At 39.3% G+C, this 20,106-nt stretch overlaps 1 protein-coding gene across 38 annotated transcripts in view; it reads right to left on the bottom strand.

Moving 5' to 3' along the window:
- Positions 1-20,106, bottom strand: part of Nrxn3 (neurexin 3) — a 1,610,845-nt gene that overhangs the window by 391,679 nt on the left and 1,199,060 nt on the right. The gene's annotated exons all lie outside the window — the stretch shown is intronic.

Genomic DNA, 20,106 nt, shown 5'->3' with positions numbered 1-20,106 from the left:
ACACAATGACAGGTAAAACTCTTCCTTTCATCCCTGGTACTCACCTTGCATCACATAACTTCTACAAATGTTATCACAGTTCTTCTATCTGCTATGAGAATTAAGTTCATAAGAGTGGTGTCTCCCTGTGTATCTCACAACTATACCAAATATCCAGATTATGTCTGGCTCAGAGAACGTACCCAATAATATTTTAGAGAAAAATAAGTGGATCTTTAAGCACAACAGTTTTCAAAAACAAGGCCAGGTGATTTCCTGTTGGCTGTTTCTCAATGCTGTCACTCTTCATATCCATGCATGTGCTTTGGCTCTTGACATACATAACCCAATACTTATATTCACAAGCCCCATCATATGTACATATTTGTTTTATATAATTTTTAAATTGGAAAGTGTGACAGTAGCCACTTTCTAGTTTCTCTGCTATTTGATAAAAAGATTTATTTTCACAAAGACCACAGTGAACTCATCTAAGGAAAGGGGGCCACAAGTCCATAGCTATAACACGACTATTATTCAGTTGTAAAAGTGGCCAGAGAAGCAATTGTCAATATTTTCTCCATCAAGTAAAGAGCTAAAAAGTGAGCCACTCAAATGAAAAGATCCATGCCAGGGGTGTGACACACATCTGTAAGCCCTGTCACAAGGAGGCTGAGGCAGGGAATCTTTTGAACTTAGAAGTTTGTGGATAGCTTGGAAAACATAGCCAGATTCCTGAAGGAAGAGATGAAAAGGAAGAAAGGAAGGGAGGGAGGAAGAAAGGGAGGAAGGAAGGAAGGAAGGAAGGAAGGAAGGAAAGAAGGAAAGAAGGAAAGAAGGAATCAAGGAAGGAAGGAAGGAATGGGGAGGAATAAAAAAGAAAGAAAATAAGCAGAAAGGAAATAAAAGAAATGAGTAATAGAAAAGAAATAAAAAAGAGAAGAACACGAGATATAAGTACTATCCTTCATGAGAGCATTCTCTCTAGGGTGTGGCAATCAAAGAGTCAAATTCAATGGCATCCACATCTTCAGCCCAGTGGTTCACATGGGTATTTTTCACAGGGGCTAGATAAATAAACTCTGAAAATTCTTCTCTTTCTCGTTTCTGCTATAATACAAATGTATTGATCCAGGGCCCACTATTTCACGGCACTCACATAATTCAGTAATACAGAGGATTTATTTTTATCTTTTATCTCAGAGAGTTGAGACCATTTCCCCCTCTCCCAGTACAAAACTACTACTTTTCTCTGTTCTTCGCTCTCTATACCCAACACCCCACCAACTGAATGACAGGGTTAACAAAAGGACTGTTAAATGAAAACTCCATTTCCACTTATGTTCTCTTCTCACATGTCCAAAGCCAGGGGGGCAAATTCTAAGGAAAAAGTTGCTGGCAGTAAATCAGATGAATTATGGTGAATGATAGATAGTTAATCAGTTGCTTACTTCTCCATGGGAAGTAGTTAATGTTGAGATTTGAAAATAGCCAAGAGTTTCTTAAGAATATTAATTGGATTGTTTGGTATTTTGCTGTCTAGTTTCTTGAGTTCTTTATATATTTAGGAGATCATTCCTCTGCCAGTATGGGGTTGGTGAAGATCTTTCCCCATTCTGTAGGCTGTCATTTTGTCTTATTTACTTTGTCCTTTGCTTTACAGAAGCTTCTCAGTTTCAGGAGGTCACATTTATTAATTATTGCTCTCAGTGTCTGTGCTACTGATGTTATATTTAGGAATAAGTCTCCTGTGCCAATGCATTCTAGGCTACTTCCTATTTTCTCTTCTATCAGGTTCAGTGTAGCTGGATTTATGTTGAAGTCTTTGATCCACTTGGATTTGAGTTTTGTGCATGGTGATAAATATAGATCTATTTGCAAATTTCTATATGATGACATCCAGTTATGCTAGCACCATTTGCTGAAGATGCTTTTTTCCCCCATTGTGCAATTTTGGCTTCTTTTCAAAATTCAGGTGTTAATAGGTGTGTGGATTCATATCAGCATCTTCAGTTCAATTCCATTGACCCACATGTCTGTTTTTATGCCAATACCAAACTGTTTTTATTATTATAGCTCTATAGTAGAGCTTGAAGCAGGGGTGATGATGCCTCCAAAAGTTGCTTTATTGTAAAGGATTGTGGTGATATTTTATTTGTGGTTTAATAAAGCTTGCCTGGAGATCAGGGAGAAAAGGCCAGCCATTTTAAGTAAACAAAAAGTCAGGCAGCACATGCCCTTAATTGGATCAGACAGAGTCTCTGTGTGTTCAAGGCCATACTAGGGAACAGAGTCAAACATGGTGACACATGCCTTTAATCCCAGTACCAACCATAAAGACCTGGAGGTCTGTACAGACAGACAGTGACAAGGAAGTGAAGTAGGTAGCTAGGCTATGATAGCCAATGAGAGGGCAGAACAGCAAGGCAATAAAGGCATAGGTAAAACAGGAAGTAGCTCACATTTGGAAGCTGCAGAGTTGGTGAGGTAAGGTTGGCTGGTGGTTTTCCCTATTTCCCTGATCTTTCTAAGGCTTTTGCCCCTATATTTGGCTCTGTATTTTTTATTTAATAAGAAATTTGTCTACAAAGGATTGTTTTAGATATCCTAGGTTTTCTGTTTTTCAATATGAAGTTGAATATTGTTCTTTCAAGGTCTGTGAAGATTTGTGTTATGATTTTGATTGGGATTTGAGGGGTCCCTGGCAGTGTGATCAGGATCTCTCCCTGATGCATAAGCTGGCTTTCTGGATCCCATTACCTATGGTCGGCCACCTTGCTCACCCTTGAGGCAGGGGGCAGGGGCTGGGTCACGAGTCAACTGAATTACCCGGCTTTGCTGTCCCTCCATGGGAGAACTTACCCTTTCAAAGGAGGGGATGAGGGATGGGTCAAAGAGGGTTGGGGGGGGGGGAGGAGGGACAAGAGGGGGATCTGTGGTTGGTATATAAAATGAATTAAAAAATTTAAATAAAAAAGAATATTAGACAATGTTTTTTTCTCTCCTTGTCTCCTTCAGAACTATGTAAGGAAAACTTGCCATGTTAAGCTGTTTTAAATTTACACGCTTCCTTTGGGAAAATGAGCCTACTGGAATAAACAGAGAGACTTTGTGACTAGATTAGTGTTTTAGTTTTGTCTTGGTTAATTCCCCTGACCTCTTGTTGACACCACTTATTTGCCCATGTCTACTCATCCTATAAGATTAAATCCAATACTGATGGAGCATCTACTATTATTCTTTCAATAAATGCCTCTGACAAAGCACTTGTCTGACATGTGGAAAGCCCTGCCTTTGATCCTCAGATTGGCATAAACTGGGCAGGTATTGTAGAACATACCGTTAATCCTAACACTTGGGAGACAGAGGCAGGATGCTCACACGTTCACAGCTATTCTCAAGGACAATCTGGGTGACCAGAGACCTTGTTTCAAAATACATAAACAAACAAACAACCTGGGTCTCCCATAGACTAGACCATTAGGTGCACAGTAACAGTTCTAAGACAGAGGAGGGAGCAAAAAGAAACCAAAATTCTTTCACCCCACTCACCCATGTGTGATTCTGTGCCCTCTCCTCCTTCTGCAAAAGTAGACAATGAATGACTCTTGTAGAATGAAGAAGCTAAACATATGCACTTTATAATTTCCTCATTTGTAGAGTGAGGAAGTTACATCCATGAACTCAGAGGCTCTCCACTGCTGTAGCAGGAGAGGTCCCAAATGATCTCTCATTTACTGCAGTTGTATCAAACACAGCTTGGACTCACTGAGGAGCACCCAGGACTGCCCACCAGCCTGCAAACTCTTTGAAGTGGAAATGATGCACACAAAGCCAGCCCATGACAGCAAGTCACAGATGTTGCTTTTTGGCCTCACCTGCTCATCTCTCTCACCACTGGGAGGATTGCCATAAGTACTCAACTTCATGGAAAGTGTGGTGCCAGCATTCAGACCCTTCAGAGCTGCCGTTGATCACAGTGAAGGGCTGAAGCATCCTCTACTCACTTATCATCATCTCCTGACAGGTAAATGGGGGAGGATGGTGAAAGGAACAGTAAAATAACAGGGCAGGAGAAGGAAGACTCAAAGGGAGAAATGGGCAAATCAGAATTCATACGATGTCCTGACAATGATGCCTTTTCTTCCAACCTATTCTGGGCACCGCATTTCAAATGATCAGTTCTGTAAACAAAAGAAAAGTAACCCAGGTTTGTCAGTGACCCTTGCAGCCAACCTTCTAGTTCTTACTATGGAGCCCAAAAGCGTATTTTCTTTGAGGAACCAAAGTGTTAGAAAAACTATATTTTTCCAGAAAACAACAAATAGGTGTTAGATTCAGCATTTGGATTAGTGACAACCTTATTATAATGAGCTGAGGAGGAAACAGTTCTTCCTGGATATGTATTCACGGTCTCTTCATGCATACAGCTTAAAGAATCTTGGCTTAGTTTCGTGTCTCTCAATTAAAGCAAACTGAACTTGATTTCCTGATACTCTGCTACTTCTAGGTTCTGATGCTGTTATGAACAATGTGGTTATGTAAGCAAGCAACACCACACAAAACTTAGTGTATCTAAGAGCCCTATAAGTGCTGGAGAATATAAAATATTCCCATTAGCAATGTCCAACTCACTTTCCCTTGCCCATGGTCATTACCAAGACTCTTTAAATCCATAGAAAAATAATCCCAGGGGTGTCTACAAAACTCCTCACCACGTGGTCCTTACAGTCTCACACCTGAAGGGGTATTCAACTAGAGGAGGAAGTTAGGAAGTGAGGATAAGAGAGAAGGAAAAGAATGGCATACACTAGCAATCAATAGGTTAAGGAGATCCAGGCTGGTGATACATAGATCCTGTATTTGGAAGAGGAAACAGACTTAAGCAGCACATCCATCTCAAAGTGCTAATTTATAGGGAGTTTTAAGGCTTCAGTTGAAGACTTGTTCTCTCTTCTTATGTTCACAGTGTCAGTTCACATGAAGTGCTGTGATTCTCTTCTAAGAGTTCCCAGTAGTCAGGTGCTATCTCCTGGCAATTCCTTTGGACAGCTGTTTATTTCCCTTGGGATTTTCGAAGCAGGAAATGGAAGAGATAGCCAAGAAGCCAACACAGGGAGATCCCTTTCTCTCGGCTGGCTTCTGAAAGGTAAGGCTTCTAGAAAGGACCTCTGCTGCTTGTTTGAAAGCCTGTGAGGTTCCTTAAAAGGTGACTTCTGCTAACAAGGGAGATGTGGAACCTGAAACTCATCACAGCATTAACTCAGTACCAATTTTATTGCTGACTGGTATGAGAACAAAACTGCTTTTGTCAATAATCAGAGTTGGGTTAACCTAAGCATTTCTTCCAGTTCCCTTCATTTTCTTATGTTTTTAGTGCTGTAGCAAGGTCAACAGATATTAAAATTTCCCCTGGAATAGCATATGGATTTAGCAACCTACTGCCAAGGGGCTGTATATCTATAAATAAAGAACTAGAGCTATCTAAGCCTTACCATATGCTGCCTAATTTACCCAGTAAGTACTACTGTAAATACTTTTGTGAATACTTTGACCAATGATGCTACTTTCTAGATTTTTTAAAGCAAGTATCAAGTATAAAAATGGGCATTTTGAAATCAAAATCTTTATTTTGGAATGCTTCTTGTAACAATTAAAATTACACCTGTTATATTAAGGATAGTTTGTGTTTGACTTGAGTTAAGTTCTAGAGTTATAGACCTTCATAAAAACTGAATAGCAGTGTTCTAAAAACGATGAGAAGTTGGTCTGAGGTCTCAGAGAGTAGAGGTACTGGCTGCTCAAACAAGACAGCCAAACTTGACAAACACTGGATACACAGTAGAAGGAGATAATTGACTCCCAATGGTTATCATCTAAGGTACACACACACACACACACACACACACACACACACACACATGCTCATGTAGACACACGCATAAATATCCTCTGCCATACTATAACAACATATAAAATAAAAACATTGAAAGCTAGGGTATTCAATCCATCAGGAGAGTCAATGTAAATATCACATGCTCACATATATATACTCATCACATACATATTCACACACACTCATACATGTGAACAAACACACACACACACACACACACACACATGCTCATGTAGACACACGCATAAATATCCTCTGCCATACTATAACAACATATAAAATAAAAACATTGAAAGCTAGGGTATTCAATCCATCACACACACACACTCATACTACCACCAACTACACACACACCACACACAACATCGCTAATGTAGACACAGCATAAATATCCTCTGCCATACTATAACAACATATAAAATAAAACATGAAAGCTAGGTATTCAATCCATCAGGCAGCATCACAATATCACGATGCTCACATATATATACTCATCACATACATATTCACACACACTCATACATGTGAACAAACACACACACACACACACACACACACACACACACACACTAAATCAAACAATAATAACAAGGAGGACTGGGGTGCTCAATTCATTAGGAAATACAATGTTAATATACCAATAACAAATTTAATCTGGTAGTTGTCCTGGTATAGGAAGAGACTAACCAGTTATTTAATTTGTCTTAGTAATATTAACAAATAGATAACCACCCGTGAAGGAGTGGGGGTTATTTATGAGACACACCACTTAGATACCTTGTCATTGTAGAGAAAAATGTAGCAACATTATCGGGAAGATGTTAGCATTTCCAAATGGAAAGTGACAAGACCAAAGCATCAAAAGGACATGGCATGTATAAAGCGATACTGTTAAGACTGGTTAACCAAGAATTCATATCCATTTCTGCCTCAGTCTAATATATTGGTTTATATTTATTAGACCAAACTGCTATCTCCTATTGTTCTACTTTTTTAATGCTATGCTCCAGACTGTAAGCTTGTGGAAAGGGAAAACTCTAAAATTATAGACCCCCTTCCAAAATCTCCTATTCCTCTCTTAGAATGGTGCCTACATAATATTTTTTAAGGTTTGCTTTCAGCAGCCAACACACAACTCATTACACTGAGGCCCAGTGAACTTTGCATTCACTGTGCAATTCACACTGTCTACATTCTCACCCTATGAAAATGGCATGCATAGTTCCTAAGGAAGCCTGGGCTTATACAAGTAACTGAGAGGACAGGATCCAGAAAGCTGATCCCACAGTGTACATGTATGGATCTGTGGCTTTCATTGTGAGTGAAGATGTGTCAGCTACTGTAACATCTATTTGCCCATACACTGGTCAGTGGTTTCTAAGATTATAATCCACTTTAAGAGACAGAAGACAAGCCTAGAAAAAATATAAAAATAACCACAATTTGGCTTTTTCACATTCATATAAGAGACCAGAAGGAGGGAATACTCCCTGACATATGAAGTTATTAGAAAATTTTAACTTCTGTTGAATATTTATTTTTCTTTATATTAAACCTACAAAGGATAGCTAGCAGACAGGATCCTCAGAGACTTGGAACTAGAAAGCAAGACATAGATTTGGTTTTGACTTCCTCAGAAGAATACTGAGCTCACTGCAAGCATAAAAGTGTTTTATCTCTGGTCCTAGAGCAATGTCATTGGAATGCAAGCCATCTTATCTGTAACTGCAAAACACTACAGTGTCATTTGGTTTGGGAATTACTGTTTTACATTTTTAATGCCTATAGCAAAGAAAAATATACATATATACATGCATGTGAATGTTGTATATATTTATCTATAGATAAGTATAGCATATATAACTTTATTATATAAGTATGTTATATAAATTATGTACTGAATTACATATTACTTAATGTGTTTGTTTTAATAGCTGCATATTAAATTGCTGTTTGATTTACCTTTAAAGCTCCTAATTTAATAACATGTGCATAGAGTAGTCCTATACCTGGCGATAAGTGTAGCTTGTATTGTAAGTACAATGTCAGCTGAACTGTTTCATCACACATAATGTACACATGTAAACCCACATGCTTTCTAGCTATAATAGACTATATAAAACCATAAAAACTCTCCTTTGTGGGCGGCATAAAGGTGCTGCATTTCTGTGCAGCTGGAAGAATCAAAACCTGAAGATTCACAAAAGAAGGCAGAATGCATTGTGCAGAGAAAATCACAGTATGAAAGTGAGTGGGAAATGCCCTTCTACGTACATCAAACCCCTGTTTAATGTGCTCAATGTGACTCACACCAAACATCAGGGTGGAAACTACACCAGGCTGAGCCTGTGACAGACATCAGGTTGTGAGAAACTGTACTTCTGGGGTGGACTGCTGGGGAATCCGTGAAGCAAACCATCAGGGTCCTGCTTTGAGGTTCCATGGCAACCCTCTTCATCACTATGCACCTTTTGGCTCCACAGAGCATGCATGAAACATTTTCCTCAGACATGCTCTTTTAGGTATCTTGCTTCAAGTTTGAGTTTTCATTTCCCTTTTCAATGAGATTTAAAGAGAAATAATTATTTGAAAAATAGCTTCTGGCACCAACCAGAAGTTTCTGGCAGAAAGCAGTGTTCCCTTATAGTTCTCTGCTCAACTAGTCATTGCTGGGACTCCAAAAGAAGACACATAAGTAATAAAATATTTACTTAAAAACATTTCATCTAAGTTGGGAATGAAGTTCTGGGTTAGAGTGCTTGCTTAAGTTGGTCAAATCCTGATGTTCTATTTCTCTGGTGATTTGAATAGGAATAGCTCCATGAGGCTCATATATTTGAATGTTTGGTCATTAGGGAGTGGCCTGGTTGGAGTAGGTGTGGCCTTGTTGGAGTAAGTGTGTCACTGGTGTGAGCTTTGAGATTTCAAGAGTCCAAGCCAGGACCAGTGGCTCTCTCTTCCTGCTGCCTGGTTATCCAGACATAAAATTCTCAGTTATCTCTCCAGCATCATGATGGCCTGCATGCTGCCATGCTTCTTCTAGTCATGATGACAATGGACTAAAATGCTGGATATAAGCAAGTGCCAATTAAATGCTTATATTTATGAGTTGACATTTCTTCACAGCAACAGAACACTGACTGACTAAGACAATTCCCTAGCATCAAAAATTGTACAAGACATTCATAAAAAAGCAGACATCGGTGGAATAGAGTCCACACACAAGAAAATGGGGCTTTTTAGTAGACATTTATTTAAATGTATCATTTAGTTGACAATGCAGATTCTTCATCTGGTTATCAATAAAGTTCTTACAAACCCAAAGGGAACTTCAATCACCAAACTTTAAGAGGCTAGGGGGTAAGTAGGTAGGTTAGCTCTATCCTGTGAGTTCAAATAAAAAGCACACCCTGAACCAAGGTACCCTATGCAAATAGTTTAATAAAGTGCTCTCTTAGAGGAAGCTGTGGGCAGTCAAAACAGTACAGATTGGAAAGCCAGCAACGGAAGTACTAAAGGAGAGGTCTAGAGCCAAGCTGCACTCTGACCATGACAGAACTCTGCAATTCTGTGCACTTGAGAGTTTTCTAAGCAAAGATAAAAGATATCTGTAAGCTCAAGACAATTTTTCTAAAAGGAAAACATAAAATCCATACTGACTGTTGAAAAGCCGGGACTGTGTGCAAACATGGTAAACTGTTATCCAAAGAGACTGGAGTACAGCACCATCATCATTTGATTCAGACAGGTAGATGGTTATCCAAAATACTGAGATGTTTAGAACTTTTGAATGTAAAACTTCCTTTTACATGACTACATCAAAATGATTAAAAGGTCAAAGAACAGTTTTGAAATCATATAGGCTGTATTTGACAGACCCCAGTCAAGGATATCATTCTTATCCAAGATGTTAATCATTCCTTAAGGTGGCCAGTAAAGGTAGCCACTTGAGGAACCAGCAGAGGTTGCTTAGTTTGGGATTACCTGTGGCTTAGCAGCCACTCCATGCATGAAACCAAGTTCTCTGTTATGTTCTTTTTCATCTATGAACTTTCCTTAACATCCTGTGTACTCTAAGGGAAATGACATGATGCCTCCTTCTGACAGGACTACCACATTAGATGATGTAGCAGATAACACAATTCAAGTTAGAGAGTCTGGCCATTTAAAGTGGAGGAGTAATGAGTTATCAGATGGAGTTCTGTTTTAGAAAGCACCTATCTGGATTGTTATGGGAATCTTGAGTATTTTACTCAGCCCTGGGGGAACCTGGAGAGCCACTAAGGCTGCTCATGAGCAGGGAAATGAAGTTTCTCTAGTTGGGATGAAGACATGGCTTGTAGTGTCACAGTTCATCCATAAGATTGTTCCAGACAGTGAGAACCACATGCACAAAATCTCTGGGCTACAAATCACCTTGAGTAGGAAGAACACCTAAGCAGATCAGACTTTTTTGAAGCAAGCAGACAAAACAAACAAAACCCACACAAAACTAGCAGAGGAGATGTGAGTGGGGAGAGGACAATGGGAAGGAAGATGAAGTGGACAGGTGACTGGAGATGGGTTCTGAGTATTGCCTTTCACTATAAAACATGAATAACTTTTTTTTTTGGAGATGAAAAAATTACAGGCTGCAATTTAGGAAATCTAAGGTGGTAAGGGTGTAGAATAAGCAAAGGGGGTCCAGTAAAGAGGCCAAGGGAGTGGTGAGAAAGTCTCACAGTGAAGACTGATACCTGAGTAACACTGACTAGATAAGTAGTTTTGGAATAAAAAGAGGTAATACATTAAAAAATAAATAAAAACACCTAGTTGGTAGAATAGGAAACACTCAAGCCAATGACCAATTAACAGCACTTGTAGTGTGGCTCCACCCCTAGATGTTCTGAAAAGGACTGAATTCTAACCAAACAATACTGTTCTTCAATTCTCTTTTTCTCAAGGGTGCTGCTTGATTCATTAAAACAAACAGAGTGCCTTTTAGGCAAGCAGGAACACATCCACATGCACTGCACTTGAAAAGACTGACTGCCTAGAATATGGGGCCATGGAAGTAGGAAAGAAAGGAAGGAGAGGAATAAGAGATCATTACTGAAATCGAAACAAGCTTGGGGCATGCTGCTGGATGAGCAGGCTGAAACAGTCACCAGCTGCTTGGGGATGATTGCAATTAGAAAACAAATCCAAGAATAGGGATCCTCCAGGTCAACCACATCTTTGGTTGTGGTGTTTTTGATGTTGAACTGACACCAGCAGGCACTCTCAGACCAGTGAAGAAAAGGGAGAAGAAAGAAGAGGAAGAGGAGGAAGGAAGAGAGGAGGAAGAAGAGAGAAAAAAAGGCAAAGGAAGATGAGAAAAAAAAGGAATATGGCAACCATCAAAAAGGACAACCAAAGTCATCCAAACAGCACTATGCCTTCCATGTGTTTGGAATGGCCAAGGTTTAGTGTGCTCCAAGGCAGCTTTTAGAACAGTATCACCGATGGACAAACAGCATTGCCTTTGGAGATGAACGCCATAGGTTATTTTGGCCATAGAGAAACATAGATTAGAGGTGATTCTATGCAAAGCACATTTCAATAGGAAATAGATAGATGATAGATAGATAGACAGATCGATCCAGACCTACTGATTCTACCAAGTGAGCCTCTGTCCTTTACAACACCTATCACATGCTCTACACCTTAGTCAATCAATATTAAAAGCAAAGAAAAACTATGCTCTTGGTTAGAGCCCACACAAAGGCAGATGATCCTTCACTGAAAGCTGCTAATCCATTTGAATATAGCTTTGATTCTTGACTTCTTAGGTGAGATTCTTTCACTCAACATCTCTAGTATCCTAAGCCCTTTTTTTCCTTTTTAGCAATCTGTGGCTGCCACAAACTTTCTCTTCTTTTTTTTTTTTCTTAAGAATTTTTTTATTCATTTTACATATCAATCACAGGTTCCCTTCTTCCCTCCTCCTGCTCTTCCAGCCTCTCCCACCACCTGCCCCCCCCCCCGCCATTCCCTCCTACAAGAAGATGAAGCCTCCCAAGGGTCATCAGCAGAGCCTGGTACATTCAGTAGAGGCAGATCCAAGTCCTTCCCCCTGCCTCAAAGCTGTGCGAGATGTCCCACCATAGGTAGTAGGTTCCAGAAAGCCAGCTCATACACCAGGGATGGATCCTGATCCTACTGCGAAGCCCCCACCCCCCCCCCCCATCACAGAGCCTTTCTCCAGCAGCTGATGGAATTTAGACCAAACTATCTCTTCATATCACAAGCCTCAATTAAAGCAATTGCTTTTAAGGGGAGGGGAATAAATTTCCTCCTCCATTCCTTCTGCCCTGACTTTGATTCACCTGTCACTCGACATCCTTGCTTCATTAATTGCTGACAGCTGAGAATGCAACCCTGGACCCTCAGCAAATTACTTCTAATCATCTCCTTCCTTGACATTAGCCGTTCCGGGGACCATCAGGGGCATTCAGCAGGCCCCAGAAGACCAGAGCCTTTTGTAGCTCTGTGTTATGCAACAGTTGGCCTCTCAGATCAGAAATGCTGCTGAACCCTACTTCCTTCACAATTGAGGTGCTGATTTCTCCACTTCTGGGGGGGGGGGGGGGGGGGGGGGGGGGTGGGGACTGCTGGCTGCTTACTGCTTACATCTCAATCCCTTTGCAACTAGCTTGAGTCAAAGGGAATTGCTTGCTGTGGATATCGCTCTGTGTAAATAAAGTTCTGATTGGCCAGTGGCCAGGCAGGAAGTATAGGCGGGACAAGGAAGAGGAGAAGGCTGGGAAGTAGAAGGCTGGAGGGACACCTCCAGCTGCCGCCATGAGAAGCAACATGTAAAGAGACTGGTAAGCCACAAGCCATAAGCCATGTGGCAAAGTATAGATAAGCAGAAATGGGTTAATTTAAGATAAAAAAGTAGATAACAAGAAGCCTGCCACAGCCATACAGTTTGTAAACAATGTAAGTTTCTGTGTGCTTTCTTGGTTGGGTCTGAGCAACTGTGGGACTGGCGGGTAAGAGAGATTTGTCCTGACTGGGCCAGGCAGGAAAACTCTAACTACAATTGCTTAACACAGTAACTAGACAGTTAGGTAGGGATACAAGGCACACAGTCTTTGATCCCCTTGCCCAACACTGACTCTGTAAAAAAAAATTTTTAAAAATGGCCGACCATCTAACTCTCTGTGGACCTGGTTGAGTCTTCAGGGATACATACAGCTCAATACAAATGACCCTTCTTCCCACCCTGCTCTACTCACTTCCATTCAGAGGCCATTTGATTTCCCAACCCATACACACACACACACACACACACACACACACACACACACACACACACCTAGTGCACACAGTGTTCATCTCAAAGGCTGCCTCCAGGGAACCTGGCCCAAAGAAGCGGAGCAAGCTCTGCACCTTTTTGGAATGATTTGCATATTCTTTTCTCATGAAAAGATGACACTATTATATTTGCATCAATGATGGGTATTTTCACTTGTTAGATAATTGTTCATTTTAAGATGCCTAACAGGGTCCTTGGCTGTGGGCCTTCTTGCTTGTCTGACCCATGCTCAAAGGCCTGGGCATCATTCCCCAGATGGCAGGTGTTCATTAAGAGACAGAAAACACGGTGCCAGTTGTATGGGGATTTACATTTTTATTAAACTCTTTTGACTTTAGATTCTTTTTTTTTTTTTTTTTTTTTTATAGAATTGGTCTCATTTTCCCAAATAGTGCACCTGTGCTCATGGCTGCCCCTGGGCTGAGTCCCATTCTTTATTTCTTAATCTAGAGCCAAATGGGGCACATGTGGCTGTTGGATAACAAGTGCCGGAGATTTCTCAGTATCATAGGCCACTAGCTTTGGTTTCAGAAAATATTATTGCTTCTTGTCAGTGTTGTCTACAAGCCTATCCAGAGATCAAGTTTTGTCTGATAGATTATGTGCTGTAGGTAGGGTTGTAGTGACATTCTATATCCTTAAGGCCCATAAGTTAAATGACAAGACTGAAACCTACAGGCTGCTGGGTACCATTCATCTGCAGTCCTTGTCTGTGTGATGGGACAAGGGACAATGGATCTGATGTTTCTCATTCAGTCCGAATTACAAAGCCTCAACCTTTTCATTTTTTAAAAAGTGCACACAAGGTCTTAAGCACCTCATACAAAAAGTCAGCCCAGGGCAATAATGACTCATCCAATTAATTTGAAGGCTTCTATAGAATCAGCGGCTAAGTATCATTGAGTCAAGTTTCAGCTAAACCTCTTTAGACCAGACAGAATGAACAAAAACTGGTAACCATCTAAATGAATCTGTGCCATTCTGTATGAAAAGTTACCACATACTAAAAGTCTGACTTCTCTGGTTCCTTTATATTCCTCCCCAGTTCTTGGTACCTTAATTTAGCAAGTTGTAAATATTGTAAACAGAGAAAATGGGCACTGTAAAGAACAGATTAATGATATTTAAAAGCAATCTGAAAAAGTAAAAGAGAATTTTGGTACCACTGATATTTACCTAGGCATTGCTTATAAGTCAGTGTGAGCCTGAAGAAAAAAAACAAAGACATCCCATCACCTCTGAGAGAATGATGACAGAAAAATAGAAGGCTAATGCATCTCATAACAAGGATCCAACCTCAGGGAGAGTAAAGGCATGGTCAAAGGATGAAGAGGCACAAAATAGTCCTTTGCTCCCAACTTCAAGCACTGTAACCAGTTGTCCCTGTGGTTGGAATCCAAACCACCAGGACAAATATGTTACTCCCTTTTCCCTTTAGGGCACCCCACAAGTCTATAGAGGTCAACTCTTTCACAGAAAAAAATATGAATTCTTCTTAAGAAATTTGGAAATGTCTCTCAGGAAGTTTCAGTTACAGAACCTCTGGCACTCCAAAGAGTGTCAACACCTCTCTCTGTCTGCTTCTTTTCCTTTGAATTATGAAGGACCGTAGATACAACCTCTTGCATTTCCTGCACTATAAATTTGGAATGTAGCGCTGCATGATGAAGATTACATTATTAAGTGCTAGTGAAAACCCAAAAGGTAACAAGAAATATACCACTTTAAGTTAAGACAAAAGAGTATGGCAAAAGGATTTTTCAGCCATCCATAAAACACAACTTCTGACACTTTCCTCAACTTTGACATGCACTTCTTTTTCCTCTCACAATAAAAATCTGAAAACTGAGTCTGTGATTGCATTACTTGTTCTGAGTATACTGTCAGCCACAAGCATTTTGAATCTCACTACAAAGCTGACTGACACTCGAAACCACCATAGGAAGGCCCCAGGTTCTTGAAATTTGCGTCATAAAGGCTCATGATGCCAAATTTTCCACTTTGCCATTAAAACATTCTTTTTGAGAAGAGAAAAGCAAATATTTCACCAAACTTTAGAGTATTAAGGATTCTAACCCAAACCATTAAGTAATGTGTATACTTAAATGGGGGATGGTAGAAGAGACATATACTGTATTACTTTCCCTTCAGACTGGGATCATCTCAAGGATCACATTCTAACATATATTGTCCAACAGGTTCTCAACCCATGGGTTGTGACCCCTTTGTGGTCCAAGGAGTCTTTCACAGGGGTTGCATAAGATCATGTTTTTCAGATATTCATATTTCAATTCATAACAGTAGCAAAATTACAGCTATGAAGTAGCAACAAAAAGAATTTTATGCTTGGGGTCACCACAACATGAGGAACTAAGGATTTGCAGCATTAGGTAAATTGAGAACCATTGGTCTACAGTTTAAAGCCCATCAGAAGATAAGAATAAACATAGAAGCTGCTAGCTAACTGAAGGGAAGAGAGGAGTTCCTTCCACTCTATGATAGAAGTAGTAGGCAGCACAGAGATGGCACAGGCTTTCTCCTAGAGTCAGGCTGAGCTACCAAGAGATCTTTCCAAATGACAAGACACTTGGGTCTCATACCTGACTAGCCATGGATGGTGAAGGGTGACACAAGAAAGAACATTTCTAAAAGGAAGTCCTGAGCAAGTGTATGGAAAAGGAAAGTGCGGAGTAATTTTAGTATGCTGTGGTCCCAAATGGTCAATATTAGTTAAAAACACATCTTTAGGAAATCCTCCCACTATCTACAAAAACAGAGTAAAGATAGTAGAGACGTGATATTATATCACAGGGCTCCACTCTTGGAAGTACTCTACCCTACCATAATTGACACACATTACAGGTCTATTGTCTTAGGGTTGAGATGATCAGTTATAATTCATCAATGCTAACTTTGTCTCCAAAGTTAGCACCGAAGACAGATTGACACAGGAAGGAAAGAAATGGAGATGTTCTCAATGAACTACTGTCAGAAAAAGGTTAACAAGGGTTGGGACTGTGTCATTAAGGAGAAAATTCATGGAAGAAAGGATGGAGTCATTTCAGATAAAGAATCAATGTTGCTTACAAGCAGATTAAAAGACTTACAGAATGGAAAGCTGCTTTCCTTTCATACTTTTCCTTCTTATTTTGAAATATGGCTTTCATTTTAGTTCACAAGTTACTAAAAGGTTTAGATCTTATTTGGCCTAAAATTCTATTGTATGAAATCTCCATTTCTGATATTTACAAAGTTAATTTATCTAGTCACAATGTAAGAATTTACTTACATTTTTTAATATTTATTTTGTATTTTTTTAGTGTATTTGTTCAGCATGATAACAAAAGTTTTAATCTTGACCTATAATCTATGGTTATTTGAAATCTTCAGTTATTGTATAGTAATTTTTATTAGTTTCATATGATCTGAGTAAAATATTGAAACAATATATCAGCATAGAAATAATCTTTTCAAAGATAACATTTGGGTCAACCTAGAACAAACTGAGCACATCTTGGCTACTACTCTGTCTCTGCAGTATCTGGATGTCAACTTCAGAACAGCAAAATTCTCACCAACAAGACACACCTTCATTTTTAAGATGTAAGGTGGCTTCTTCAATATTGACTTAAATGCCATCCCAGATTCAGAAATGTGTGGTTTTGTTCAGACTCCTGTACTATTTACATTATTGAGGTCAAAGTCACAGAACACCAGACTAAGTCTTATTTTTCTAGCTACCATAGAATTTTAAAAACAACTTTTCAAACATAATAATAGACTTTTTATATCTAGTCAAATGAATATTATGCAAAAGATCCAGATAGTGGGATGGAAGTATTTACTATTGAAGTAAGTATTATTTTTATTCTTATCAAGAAGAGAATAGTGCTAAAATGGGGTTGTTTTCAACACAAATGCATTACAGTCTTAGTTTCTATATCAAGAATATTATAATTCTTTCTCTCTCTAAGGATATTATGCAATAGATAATTTTTAGTACATGGCATTGACATTCCTTGCCTCAGGAACTCACTGTCTTTCTATGAGACAGCAAAAAACTCTTTTAACAGGGTATTTTCTGGTCATTTCTTCCAATGGGCATGGCAGATTTTTACTGGTAACTCTGCACTCTGGAAAGAGTGGCATGTATCTGTGAAAGGCTTACAGTGTCAGTTGGTTTACAGTTGTTACAAGTTGGGCATCATAATGGCAACTTCAAGCTAGGTATGGTGGCACACATTCAAATTCTCAGACTCTAGAGGCTGAGACAGGAAGATTTCAAAGTCAAGGTTAGCTTAGGCTACAAGTAGTAGTCTGTTAAAGAAAACAATGAAAGAATAAAGAACAGGAGGGAGGCAAGAAAGGAAAGAGATAAGTTTCTTTGTGAGCTCATAAGAAACTCCCCTGACATAGTTTGGAGATGAAAAAATTCATGCTCCAACAGGTTAAGAAATTTGGTGAAGACTATCCAGCAAAAGCTTCCAATCTAAAAAATCTCACTCAGGAGGCACTGATCTCTCTCACAGTGTTCTACCAATGCTCTATCAGAAAAGAGAGGCACAGTAGCATGTTGTTGGGTAAGAAAGGGAGCCCACCTTACCCAGAGGGAGATCTTTTCCTTCACCTGCACCATCTTCATACCAATTTCTGGAAAACAGAACCTGGCATCTTAGAAATGTCAAGAGACTGCATCTGTTTTCCTTACTGTGGAGAAAAAAAAATCAAATTCTGTGATTTCATATCACTTCTTTGCTTCTGGTACAATGTGTGGGGGCTCCATAATACAGTCTTACTGTAATTTGCAATCAGGTACATGTTCTTGGCAATCACTAAGATGCCACTTTTCTCTTAAGATTTGGTTTCATAGTCTAATGATAATCCATGAAAGGCAAAAACTCAAATGATGAAGACCAATATTCTGTATGCAGGGTGACCTTTTCAAGAACATGCAGCTCACCCCATTACTCTCCTTATTCATCCTTCTGTATTTCCTTAAAGGTAGGCACTTATAGATCTGTTTCAAATTAAGAAGATTTTCAGGTATTGAACTCAGACTCAGGAAAATCATCTTTTGGTTTAAATCCTCAATATTACTTGCTAATCACTTCTCATATTTTGTACCACTTAAGAGTTACACTTTTTTCTAACTCTTGCCCCTAAAGCTGATTTGTCTGTATATTTTTAAAAGAAAATCTGAGATAGTCAAATCAGTTACAATAGCCATAGTCAATAAAACAATATATTTGACTATCTCACATGTTCTGTCAGGGTCCTAAAAGAACTTGATAAAAATATTCAGACTAGGTGCTGATTATTTGAAACCAGCTATAAATAAGAGTTAAATGTGGAAACAAAGGAAGAAACGGTGTAGTGGATAGTCATCCCAGCATTGGCCTGGAAGTTCCAACCCCCACTGAGGCTTTGTAATGGTCACACCCACAAGGCAGGGCAGAGGAGGAAGCAGAAGACCCAGGATCGAGAGGAGGTCTCTCCCTTGGTTCTGAGATGCTGGACGTAGGAGGTAGACCGAGCAGAGTTCTCCAGAGAACACTGCCGGACTGCATGATACCTTTGCCAGACCCTACAACCTATCCCTTCATTTGTAAGTTACCCCACAAAATAAACCTCCCTTTTAACTATGTGGAGTGGCCTTAATAATTTCACCAAAACCTGGCGCCCAACATGGGGCATGAACTCACGACCCTGAGATTAAGAGTCTCATGCTCTACCGACTGAGCTAGCCAGGCTGGAAGCAATTCTAAGAAAAACAATGCCCCTTATCCCTAAAGTTTCATATTTCTCAGGGTTATGGATAATGGTTCTAGGGTTGGGGGTGGAAGAAACTGTTAAACTCAGTACTCTCCTTAAGGAAAGAAAATATGTCTCAAAAAAAGAAAAAAGGGAAAAGAAGAAATGGAATGGATAGGTATAAGATATTATGGTAGACTATCATATACATTAGTAAATAAATTTAGTAATATAGTAGCCTTTGCACTGTTATGAATTCTTATATGTGGATACAAATATAAACTTTTTATATTCCTATTTAAGATAATTTGTATATTGATACAAATACAGAACTATGTTATATTGCACACATATTTTTACTCTTATTTGAAATATTTGTATATTGATACAAATGTGAATTTGTATCTGTCATACTGTATGTATGTTCTACTTCTGTTTAAGATATTCTGTATACTGATATATATATTTAGGATTATTATCATATTGCATATTGCACTGTACATTCCTACCTCTGTTAAAGATATTTTGTGTATTGTCACAATTTAAAGTCATTGTCCTTTTACTGTACATTGGCTTACAGACTGTTTGCCTTACTTATAGGAAGCCTTAGTCCTTAGGTTGTTTAGGTTGATAAGACTTACAGAGTTATTGTCACCTATGCTTGTTATCTCTATAATTATGTTAGTTAGGTTATCCAGATTTATAAATACATTGGTCAGATGGACAGGTAATCTTCAAACACTTCATGGACCTAGAGAATATGGCATTTAAATAACTTAGAATTCTGTTGATGTGAGACACAATTGCTCCTGGCAGCACCAATTTGATCCCGAGAGAATGTTGGGCTTCTAAGACATTTCCATTTGGAAGTTTGTCTTCTTGGCACAAAATGGCCTACTGGGCAAAGAACTGCCCTTGCCTCAACTGCTGACAGTACAAATTCTGCCCTTTCTGGACAAGCGGGACACAAGGAAAGCGACCACTATACTTTGCTAAGACAGGGTAAGATGGTCTTTCAGAATTCCTGCTTCTGAAAATGGTATGTCAGATATTCTAGGCCTGTAGCCAATTTGAATGTACCAATGATGCTGAGAAACATTAGGTGACTGTTCAGGCTGCTAGCTGTCTCTGTCTACTC

Source organism: Onychomys torridus, chromosome 14, assembly GCF_903995425.1.
Source record: "Onychomys torridus chromosome 14, mOncTor1.1, whole genome shotgun sequence".
Taxonomy (NCBI): domain Eukaryota; kingdom Metazoa; phylum Chordata; class Mammalia; order Rodentia; family Cricetidae; genus Onychomys; species Onychomys torridus.
This window is presented reverse-complemented; position numbering and strand designations above follow the sequence as displayed.